The 10,626-nt window shown below is 42.9% G+C and overlaps 1 non-coding gene across 1 annotated transcript; it reads left to right on the top strand.

Moving 5' to 3' along the window:
* Window positions 1-10,140: 10,140 nt before the first annotated feature.
* LOC150008122 (U11 spliceosomal RNA) lies at window positions 10,141-10,274 on the top strand. The gene has a single exon (XR_016511591.1). It is a non-coding gene; the product is annotated as a U11 spliceosomal RNA (small nuclear RNA).
* The last annotated feature ends 352 nt before the right edge of the window (window positions 10,275-10,626 follow it).

Here is a 10,626-nt window from a genome sequence, read left to right as displayed (position 1 = left end):
TTTCCTCCCTTCCCCTCTCTCTAAAAATAAATAAAAATAAAATCTTTAAAAAGATACAAACTTTACGTAAAGTAAATTCTCTTTAAAATATTCCCAGATTGTGGATACACAGAATTCAAAAACAAAAAAACTAAACCTCCAGAGTGAGGGTTCAGTTTTTGCAATCCATTTATTGAGTGGCTGTGAAGCTTCTGCAAACTAAAGTAAATTAGATACCTGCCCAGCTTTCCTTCTGGGGAAGTGTGAAATGCAAATATAACGATTATAAAATAATTCTCTGTCATTATACAACACCATACAAATAATACTTATTATGATTTTTTTCTGTGAATATTTATGAAGTGAAATGAATGTTTAATTTCTCTTAAGTTTGGAAAGAGACTAAATCTTTGTGAACAACGGTGAACTCTAGGGTCACTTAGAAGCCTTCGAAGCCATAGTGTGACGACGGTAGAGGCAAAGGGTAAGACATGGCCAAGAGCCACCGACGGACTAAGCCCTGTCTTGTGCCGCTGCATAGACCGAGGTCATGCTGTCATATTGTGGATGACATCCTGGGGTCTGTGAGTGTGTGTGTGCGTGTGCGTGTGTGTGTCTGTGTGTGTCTGTGTGAGCACGCGCACTTCCAAGCACACTCCCAATCCTGCATGTGTTTTAAATGTTAGGACCCAACCAGACTCAATTTCCTTTATTAGTTTTTGACTGAAGAACAGTCAAGTCTTCTAATCGTTTTGAACAATTATAATAAAATCATCAGTCTCCCCCGGAACACAAAGTCATTTCACGTTTCTATTTCATTTTGTCATATCATTTAATTGCTTTATTAAAGAGAGTTACAGTGATTCTTAAAATAAGCTACTAGAGTTCATTACAGACGCCTAGAAGTTGCTCACGTGTTGGGATTTTATTTCCAGTGTTTCTTCCTGTTGTTAGTTTTAGGACATTTCATTTTGGGGGGATAATAATAAGCACGAATTTGATGGCAGGGCTGAGAGCAAGTGGAGGGGACTTCCGTTGGTCCCGCCCACCCTGTCGCAGCCTCCCGTCGCTGTCTGCAGCGCTTTTCCTCAGATGCGCTCTGGTTTGGTCGTCTCGTCTATCTCAGGCTAGTGCCTTAAAGTTTCGTGGTCAACAGGGACAGTCTGGGTGACCTTATACTGTCTGACACTTTGTTCTAACTTGCAGGGATTATTGAATGACTCAACCAGCCACGGTCAGTGAAACAAACCGTATTCTTGTACGCGTGACCTATAGACACAGACAGCAGTGTGTGGTGACAACCAGAGGGAAGGGGGACCGGGCCTGGGAGGAGCGGGGAGTGGGGATGGAAATGGAGACGTCTGCAGTCGTATCAACAATAAAAATAAAGAATGAATAAGTAAATATAAATAAACAAATAAATAAGCAATCCGTATCCATTTCAGTGAAACCTGGCGGTCTGTTTTTTCTGTTTTGTAATTACGCTCAGGATTAGTGCGCACGGTGTTCTCCAGGACCGTTACAGGCATCAGATCGAGAGCTGAAAAAACACATATCCTTTTTCCCTTGTTTCCTTGTTACTTCTTTTACATGATTGTTTCATTTTCGTTACAGTGAACATCTTAAAACAATCTGGTTGGAATTAATTTCCATAGTATACAAAACTTTGCTCCAGTACCGCCCAGCTCCCTCCCCTTCTTCTGTGCCGATGTGTTATCACATCACGACGACAAGCTTACCAACATAGTTTGTCATTATTGTTCTATGTGGTTGCTTTTAATCGCCAGGGCAGCCACAGTTATGGCCAGACTGAACCGGCGAGCGTGGAACAATTCCAGCCTCACTGAGAAAACCAGACTGCGCATCTACCAAGCCTGCGTACTCAGCACTCTCCTCTATGGCAGCGAGACGTGGACCACCTACGCAAGGCACGAAAGGAAACTCAACAGCTTCCACATGAGGTGCCTGCGACGCGTCCTGCATGTCGCCTGGCAGGATAAGGTTCCCAACACTGAGGTGCTGAAGCGAGCCAACATGAGCAGTTTGCATGCAGTTCTTAGTGAGAGACGCCTCAGGTGGCTCGGCCATGTCAAAAGAATGGATGCAGGCCGTATCCCCAAAGACCTCCTCTACGGCGAGCTAGCAGAAGGCAAGAGGATGACAGGGCGCCCAAAACTGCGGTTCAAAGACATCTGCAAAAAGGACATGACACAATGCTCCATCAATCTCAACACATGGGAAGTTCAAGCAGACGACCGCCTAGCCTGGAGGCTCGCGGTCAGGCAAGGTACGTCACGTGCAGAGGCTGCGCGCAACGAGGAGGCGGTCCAGGAAAGATTGAGGCGGAAGCAGCGTCAGCAGCAGCAACAACGGCCATCTGCCTTCACCTGTAACAAGTGCGGCAGGGATTGTCACTCCCGAATCGGACTGCACAGCCATTCTCGGCGGTGCAGATAGACTCTCAGGAAGCTACGCCATCGTCTCTCGAGACGGACGGCTGCCGACGACGGTTGCTTTTAAATATGGTAAAAGGAAAAAATACACTTGTCTTCTTTTTCCCAGTTACGTATGTTGTTCCCATCATGCGTTCTTCCTTTCTTCTTATGGACTGATTTACTGTCCAGTGTATTCACTTCAGAACCAAGGACTCCTCTGGTGTTTCTTGTAGGGCAGGGCTGCTAGCAACGACTTAGCCCCAAACTTCTGTATGTGGGAATGCGTACCTTCTCTGCTTTGAAGGACCATTTTGTTGGTTGTAGTTAATAGCCCTTTTCTTTCAAAAATTTAAAGGTCATCCTATTCCCTTCTGGCCTTCATGACCTTCTTTTTATTCATTTTTAAATTTTATTTATTTATTTTTAAAGAGAGAGGAAGGGAGGGAGAAAGAGAGGGAGAGAAACACTGACCAGTTGTCTCTCGAACACACCCTTACTGCGTCTCAACCAGACACCAAATCCACAGCCCAGGCACGTGCCCTGACTGGGGATCTATCTGGTGGCCTTCGGTTTGCGGAACGACGCCCAGCTGAGCCACGCCGGTCAGGGCAGGTCTTCATGCTTTCTAAAAAGAATCCAACAGTCCATATTGTACCGAATCCCTTGAGCCTAATGGGCATTTTTATCTTGCTCCCTTTATTATTATTTTTCTTCAGTTTTCTGCAACCCTTCAACAGTTCAACCGTAATGAGTCCAGCTGTGGCTTTCTTCCATATTTTTCTATTTTAGTCATCATTAAACTTCTTGGACATGAATACTAATATTATTAACTAAATTTAGAATTTTTCAGACTTTACTTATGCTTCTTGGCCCATTTTTTCCTCTTCTCCATCTGGGACTGCCACCGTTCACATGTTGGTCCCTTTGATGGTGTCCCTCAGGTCCAAGGCTCTGTATATTTTTGCTGTTGTTTGGTACCATTCTGTTCGCAGACGGACAGCTCTTGAAGTTCACTGACTCTTTCTTCTGCCAGTTCCAATCTGCTGCTGAGCCCCTTTTAGTGAATTTTTATTTCAGCTGTTGTATTTTTAACATTATAATTTCTTTTTTTAAAATATGTCTGTCCTTTGTTGCTATTTTATACCTGGACAGACATCATTCTCATATTTTAATTCTTTAGACATTTCTTTTTTTAGTTCTCTGAATATATTTATTACTGATTTAAAGTTTTCTCTAGAAAGTCCACCCTTTAGGATTCCTAAGGGACAGTTTTATTGCTGCTGTTTTCCTGTGTTTAGGTTATACTTCCTTTTTTCTCTACATGTCTTTTTCTTGTTGAACTGGACATTTAAAATATTGTAATAGGGCAATACTGGAAATTCCTCACTGCCTGGTGCTTGTATTTATAGCTGTTTGTTTTTGTTGCTGCTGCTGCTGTGTGTTTAATTGAGTGACTTCCCTGGACTAATTCTGCGAAGTCTTTATTCTTTGTTTTTTATGGCTGCTGGAGTCTCTGTGTGATTAGCCAAATGGCCACTTAATGATTAAACAGATTTTTGTTTTAATGCCTGAAACATGAAGTCTCCCAGCCTTGATGGGAGGGCACATGCCAATGCTGCAGCAGGCAGTCTAAACTCTGCCTTAGCCTTTACTTCCTGGTTGCACAGAGCTTCAAGGTCAGCCAGAGGGGAGAGATGAGAGTCTTCTCCCAGCTTTGCAGAGAACGCACACAGCTCTGCACACGGTCCTTCTAGATTCTAGGACTACGTGGAGCCTTTTCAAGCCTCCAAGGACATTTGCCACCCAGGGTTTTCCTTTTTAGCTTTGACAGGTATTTCTGCCTCTGGCTGTTGTGGTGTGTAACAAGGGCTAGTGGCTTCTTTTCTTTTCTTTCTTTCTTTTTTACAAATGCTCTTGAAATAGGGTTACTTTCCCATTGCTAGTTCCAAGGCAGCCCCAATAAAGACAAATCCTGAGAATGGAGCTTTTCAAAGAGCTGCCTTTCAGGACAGATAGTGATGATCCTCTTGGGTTGAGGATTTGGGGAGGTCCAGGGCTGCTGTGCCCTCTCCAGCGGCTGCTAGAGGGCCCATTGTCACAGTCACTCTAATTGTGAGGCCACTTTCCTTCGGGAGCACAGACCCAAGAGGCAGAGAATGGAAACAGGGCAAATTAAAATGCCAGCTGGTTTTCCTGCTCTTTAAAAGTTTTGTAAGTCTTTATTTAATCCCAGTGTGGTGAAAAAGTTGATTTTGACAAATTTTGGCAAAGGTCCTCATGGCTTTTACAGAAGAGCAGGTTTTGGGAGGTGTTTACTTTATAATTCCAGAATTACCCCTTCCTTCTTTTTTTGTTTTAATATTGCACAAATACATCTATTAGTGTCATCCACACAAAATGAGTCTTTCATTAGCATAATATTTTCATGCAATAAAACAATAAAAATATCATATTTTCTCAGAAAGGTTAACTTAGAGTACTAAAAAGCAGAACATTCTAATGCACTTCACCTAATGTTTAGTAATATAAAATACAAAATAATCTCAACATTAAGTATTGTGGAGATAATAAAAATCTAAATAGTCACGCTAGCTACATTGAATTATGCCCCCAATTTTTATCCTACTTGTATTTGTGTGTTTCGGCAGCATGGACGTCGTGGAAGTGAGTCATTAGCTTTTGTAAGATGTAAATATCCAGTTTGATTTAGTCAGGCCTATTTCTAAGCACTTTTTATTAAGTTTATTGGGGCGACATGAGTTAATAAAATTATCTAGGTTTCAGGTGTACGATCCTGTCACATATCCCCTGTACCCTGTACTGTGTGTGCACGTTCCTAAGTCAAGTCTCCTTCCGTCACCACGTGTCCCCTCTCATATACCGCCCCCCACCCCCCTTTCCCTCTGGTCATCACCGTACTGCTGTCTGTGAGGTTTGGGGGTTTTTTTTTTCTTAGTCCTTTCACTTTCTAAGCACATTAATGTCTAATTTTGCTAAGCTCTGGTAATCATTCCTAGATGAATTAAATATAATCTATTTTTTATAAATGTATAAGGGCTGCAATTTTTTTATATCCCAACTCAAATAAAAATTTTAATCTCGTTCCAGTCAGTCCCCCGTAAGCCCAGATGTGGGAGTGGTTATTTTCTTTTGACATTACCACCTCTCTGCCTTGGCTGGTGTGGCTCAGTGAATTGAGCACCGGCCCACGAAACAAAGGGTCACCGGTTCCATTCCCAGGCAGGGCACATGCCCGGGTTGGGGGCCAGGTCCCCGGTTGGGGGTGTGCGAGAGGCAACGCAACTGATCGATGTTTCTCTCACACGTTGGTGTTTCTCTCCCTCTCTTCCTTCTTCCCCTCCCCTCTCTCTAAAAATACATAAATAAAATCCTTAAAAAATACATTACCACCTCTCCTCCAGCTACCTATATCACGGGTGGCGTGACTCAGGCCATACCCAGGACAGGACAACAGCTGGCTGTGGCCTGGCTGTGGCTGACTGGGGACTTTTAGGTCCCTGGGCCCTGGTATGGGGAAATGCTCTGCCTGCTCAGAGCATCTTGTAGGCGTGTGAATAAAGGGCGGGCCCTGAGTAGGCTCTGGCTCAGCCACCAGGCATAAGCAGATGCCAGTGTGCTCTGAGGAGCAGTTGGGCCGTGTCTGAATGCTTTTGACCTTTACCCTTGAAGTCACTGTGGGTTCAGATCCACCCCACCTTTAAGTCCCCCAACTTCTCTTCGTTCTCATAACTTCTATGATTCTTTTTCATCCAAGGAGTCCAACAGCCTCCTGGAGCTCTTTAAAGAGGAAAACTCATTCTTCTGGTCATATGTTCTTCCATATGCCTTTTCTTTTCATTGGGACTTACATTAGGAGGGAGAAAAAATAAAAATAAAGTCAATCCCATAAAAAGAAAAAGGTAAGGGACACGCTGAATTACACAGGGCAACAGTTTTTAACATAATTCCCGTTGAGTTTGATTTTTCAGTTGTTTTAGACTTAAATAGGCATGCTGATTTCAAAACTGCAGTTAGTTTTCTTCTATCACGTCAAGTTTTTTCTGTACAGCTTATCTTAATGCAACCACTATAGGCTGGATCGAGCCTGGATGGAGGGAAGCACTGGTGCTCTCCTATTGGCTGAGACAAACCTCTCTCGAGCGGGGAGGGGTGGGGGATGACCTTGGAGACCAGCGACAGGTTCATACTTGTCTAGGCTGTTCAGTTACACATGAGACAGTGTGGTGAGATGTTGTGTGCCGCTCTATATAGTGAATCATGTTCTGAAGTGTAGTCCGAGTTCTTGTCTGTATACAGGGGGTTAGCAGAATTTATTTTTTTATTTACATACATACTTATTTTCTTTCCTTCAGATCCGTCTGTCTCTGCTATTTCTGATTGTAATTGCCTAAACAACCCTGATTCATTTTGTCATATCTGTGGCAGTTTCGCCATTCCCAGTCAAAGGACAAACATCAGCGCATTTGTGAGGCAAGCCTATTTTGCATATTTTAAAGTAAAACTTGGTGATCAAGACAAATCTTGGGCCCCTCACAAGGTGTACCAGCAGTGTGTCAAGAGTTTACGGATGTTGAGGAAGGGGACACGTGACAAATGGCCATTTGGTATACCTGTGGTTTGGTGAGAGCCCAGAGATCATTCAAGTGACTGTTACTTTTGTAGAGTGAAAACGTCAGGATATACCAAGAAAAATAAATGTAAAATAGAGTATCCTAGTCTGCCATCAGCTATACGCCCAGTGCCTCATCAGCTGAAATCCCAGTGCCAGTTTTCACTGAACTACCCTCTTTCAAAAACCAGGAGTATGGTGAAGAACTAAGTGACAGCAACGATGAAGATTCTGAAATTGAAGATGACTCAGTTCATAAGGGGTTTGATCAGTATGAGTTGAATGATTTGGCACGAGATTTGGGACTAACCAAAAGGCTTCAGAACTTCTAGCATCAAGAATGCACGAGAAAAACTTGCTTGAAAAAGGAGCGAAGGCATCCTACTTTCGATGAAGAGAAAGTGCATTTCTGCAGTACTTTCGAAGTGAGGGTGGCTTTGTGTATTGCCATAATGTACACGGTTTAATGGAGGAATTGGGAATTCCAATCTATAACGCAACTGAGTGGCGACTGTTCATCAATAGCTCAAAGCGGAGCTTGAAGTGTGTCCTCCTCCACAACGGCAGTTGATTTGGTGCCATCCCAGTTGGCCATTCAGTTTGTTTTTGTGAAGAATATGAAGACACAAAGGGAGTCATTGGTCTGTTGCAATATCACAAGCACAATTGGGTCATCTGTGTTGACCTTCAAATGCTCTACTTCCTTCTTGGTCAGCAACACGGACACACCAAGTCTCCCCATTTTCTGTGTATGTGGGACAGCAGAGCTCGTGAGAAGCATTGGGTGGAGTCGAACTGGCCTCCAAGATCTGACCTCAAACCTGGTGATCCAAACATTCTACATGAGCCACTTGTTGACAGAAAGAACATTCTATTCCCACCTCTGCACATAAAACTGGGTCTCATGAAGCCATTTGTTAAAGCTTTGCCAACTGAAGGAGACTGTTTCAGGTATCTCATTTTGGCATTTCCTAGCCTGTTGTTTGAAAAGATAAAACACCTTAATATGTATGTTTGGTAGCAGAACTTTACTACTTGTACCCAATTGACTTACAGTAACAACATATAGCCTTTAATGAATAAAATAACTATAAATAACAGTATATTCAGGTAATTTTTTCTTTATTTTCATTTGTATGTACATTTTGTATGATTTTTGGGACAAAGGGAGGGTACTTATACCTTCAAAAATTGATGTGAGAGAGAAAAACTGAGGTCATTTTGGGATTCCGATGCCAACAGTTAGTCAAAAATAAGCGTCGCATCTAACTCAACGAAAATTGTGTTCCCCAGTGTTATCTCTTAGTACAATATATTGGGGATTTGAAAGAGAAACAAATCTCATAAAAATAGTTCCTTTTTCATCCTCCTTTTTGTGACTGAAATTCTTCCCTGCAATGTAAACATGTAATTGTTTAATTAATAGTTTATTTTTATTAGCTGTACTAATATATGCACTATTATGATGACTTGTCCTATTACTTTTTATGGTTCAGATAAATTTAGCCGTAACTGCAGAGTAGGTACATGCAATTCTTCTTCTGTCCCTTTATAGCACATCTGGGCCCACGTGAAAGAAACTGTGGTCGGATCCCAGTATTCAGGGCCTTAGTTTCTGATGTTTCCCGGCTTCCGGCTCAATCCTTGCTCCAAACGCTTCCCCCTTCTCATCTAATCACACTTGGCCTTCCATTCTTCCTTTAGCCGGGCACCCTCCGTGGCTTTTAACTCACAGTGTCCGGCGCTGTCCTCTCGGCCACGGGACCTTCCCATCCTGGAGAGGAACCTGCTATGTTCCATGAAAAGTCCCCAGATGACCTCTCTCAGTGCCATCTTCACCCAACAGAACAGACTTGGAATATTATGAGTTCATGGCCTCCTTCATCCCAGTAACCGACTTGGGGACCAAAATGTTTAGAATGTCCAATACTGACAGTATACCGTTACTAATTTTTAACTACCTATTAAATGGTGTCCTATTGGAGTACCTAAAACTCCTTCAGACATCACAGCAAGTGGTTTTGTTTTCCTATTCTTTCCATTTTAAAAGAACCACCAAACGTGATTCTTCTAGACTATGCTCTTTTGTCAGAGACAAAGGCCCATCATCCACCTTTATTCTGGTAGTGTGTATACTGTACTTATTGATTACAAATAATAATAAATTTCCTCTCAGAAAGCATTGCATAAAAAACCAGAGGACAGACATTTCACTGTGTGCTTCATGGCTTTCATATGTTTCATTTCCTCCTCTATAAAAGTTAGATTAAATCAAACCACTTCAGGGAAAAAATTAAAACAAGAGTAAAAAACATGTTGAATATGTCACTCAGAACTATGAAAATATTCTGTGCTTATAAGGAATCCAAATTCCTTGGCACCCTTCTAAGATCCTTGCAAATGTGGTCCCAACCCCACTCGCCTGTTCCAACTTTTATTCCACCCTGTTCATTCACGTCCTGCTGCTCTGCCTAGCATGCCCATCACCCTTTCCCTCGCCTGGGAAACCCCTTGCCCACTTCCTGCGAAGCTAAGCTTCGGAGCCACCGTCTCTAGGAGGCCTCGTCATTTTGTTCCTGCTGACTTTTCCTTTTATTCTCGGGATCCTCGGATGCCATTAGAAGAATTACAAGCATTTCTCTAGGTAGCTTGTGATTTCCTTGAGAACAGGACCAAGCACTTTAACGTCTCTGAGTCCCTGGGATGTAGAAGGCTTCCTTCTGTGTGGAAGTGACTCTGCATCTGTTTATGAATAAATTCCATGAGGCAGGGGCTGCAGGCAATAAGAGTGAGTAGTTGACCATCTTGGTATCGATTCTGGTCTGGTAGAGCAGATGAAAAACAGCCACGGAATTGTAAAACAAGTGATTCAGTGTTATTGTTTTAGAATCAAATTATAGACATGTTTTCTCCTGATATGTTTGCTTTTTATTAAATGCTAAAGAGTATTTCCCCACATGGATATTTAGTGACCCAATCCTACTACAAGAAACACCAGTCTTCTTAGTTTGATTACTAACTAATCATTTATTTGGTGCAACCCTGGGATTTTAGAGTCCACCTCCTTAATTTAACATTTTAGAAATTGGTTAAAGGACAAGGGGCTTCTGTCATGAGTGGCACACATAGGTCAGCTTGATTGTCCCACATGCAGAATCGACAGCAAGAGATTTTGGAAGCATAATTTTTTGGTATCAAGGCAGCTGGCGATCATTAGTTGTGGTGCCAGTAAAAAAAATAGTAATAAAAAGAGAAGAAATTGGTTAAAGGAAAATAATTAAATCCACCTGCTCAAATAACCCTAGAATCGCCTAACAACTGATACAGAATTGATTCCCTTTTCGAATTAGCCAGCTACGCAGCTAAAGTGTTGCCGCCCTTCGGTGGTGACCGGTCTGAGTCAGAGATGCCACCGCGGACCCTCCCGCCAGAGCCCCGCCCGGCTCCCGCCCCCACTGCGGCCGGAGCCGGTCACCCACGTCGCAGTCTGCCAGGAGGTTTTAGGGAAGCTTCCTGTCGCGCTGAGAGCCACACCCCGCCAGAATTCTAGGGTTAAATTTCTCTCCTCAGTTCCCGTTGCCC

The sequence above is a fragment of the Furipterus horrens genome, unplaced genomic scaffold (assembly GCF_987537825.1).
Source record: "Furipterus horrens unplaced genomic scaffold, mFurHor1.1.pri manual_scaffold_5, whole genome shotgun sequence".
Taxonomy (NCBI): domain Eukaryota; kingdom Metazoa; phylum Chordata; class Mammalia; order Chiroptera; family Furipteridae; genus Furipterus; species Furipterus horrens.
Note: the sequence above shows the minus strand (reverse complement) of the source record. Positions and strands in the feature narration are given on the sequence as shown.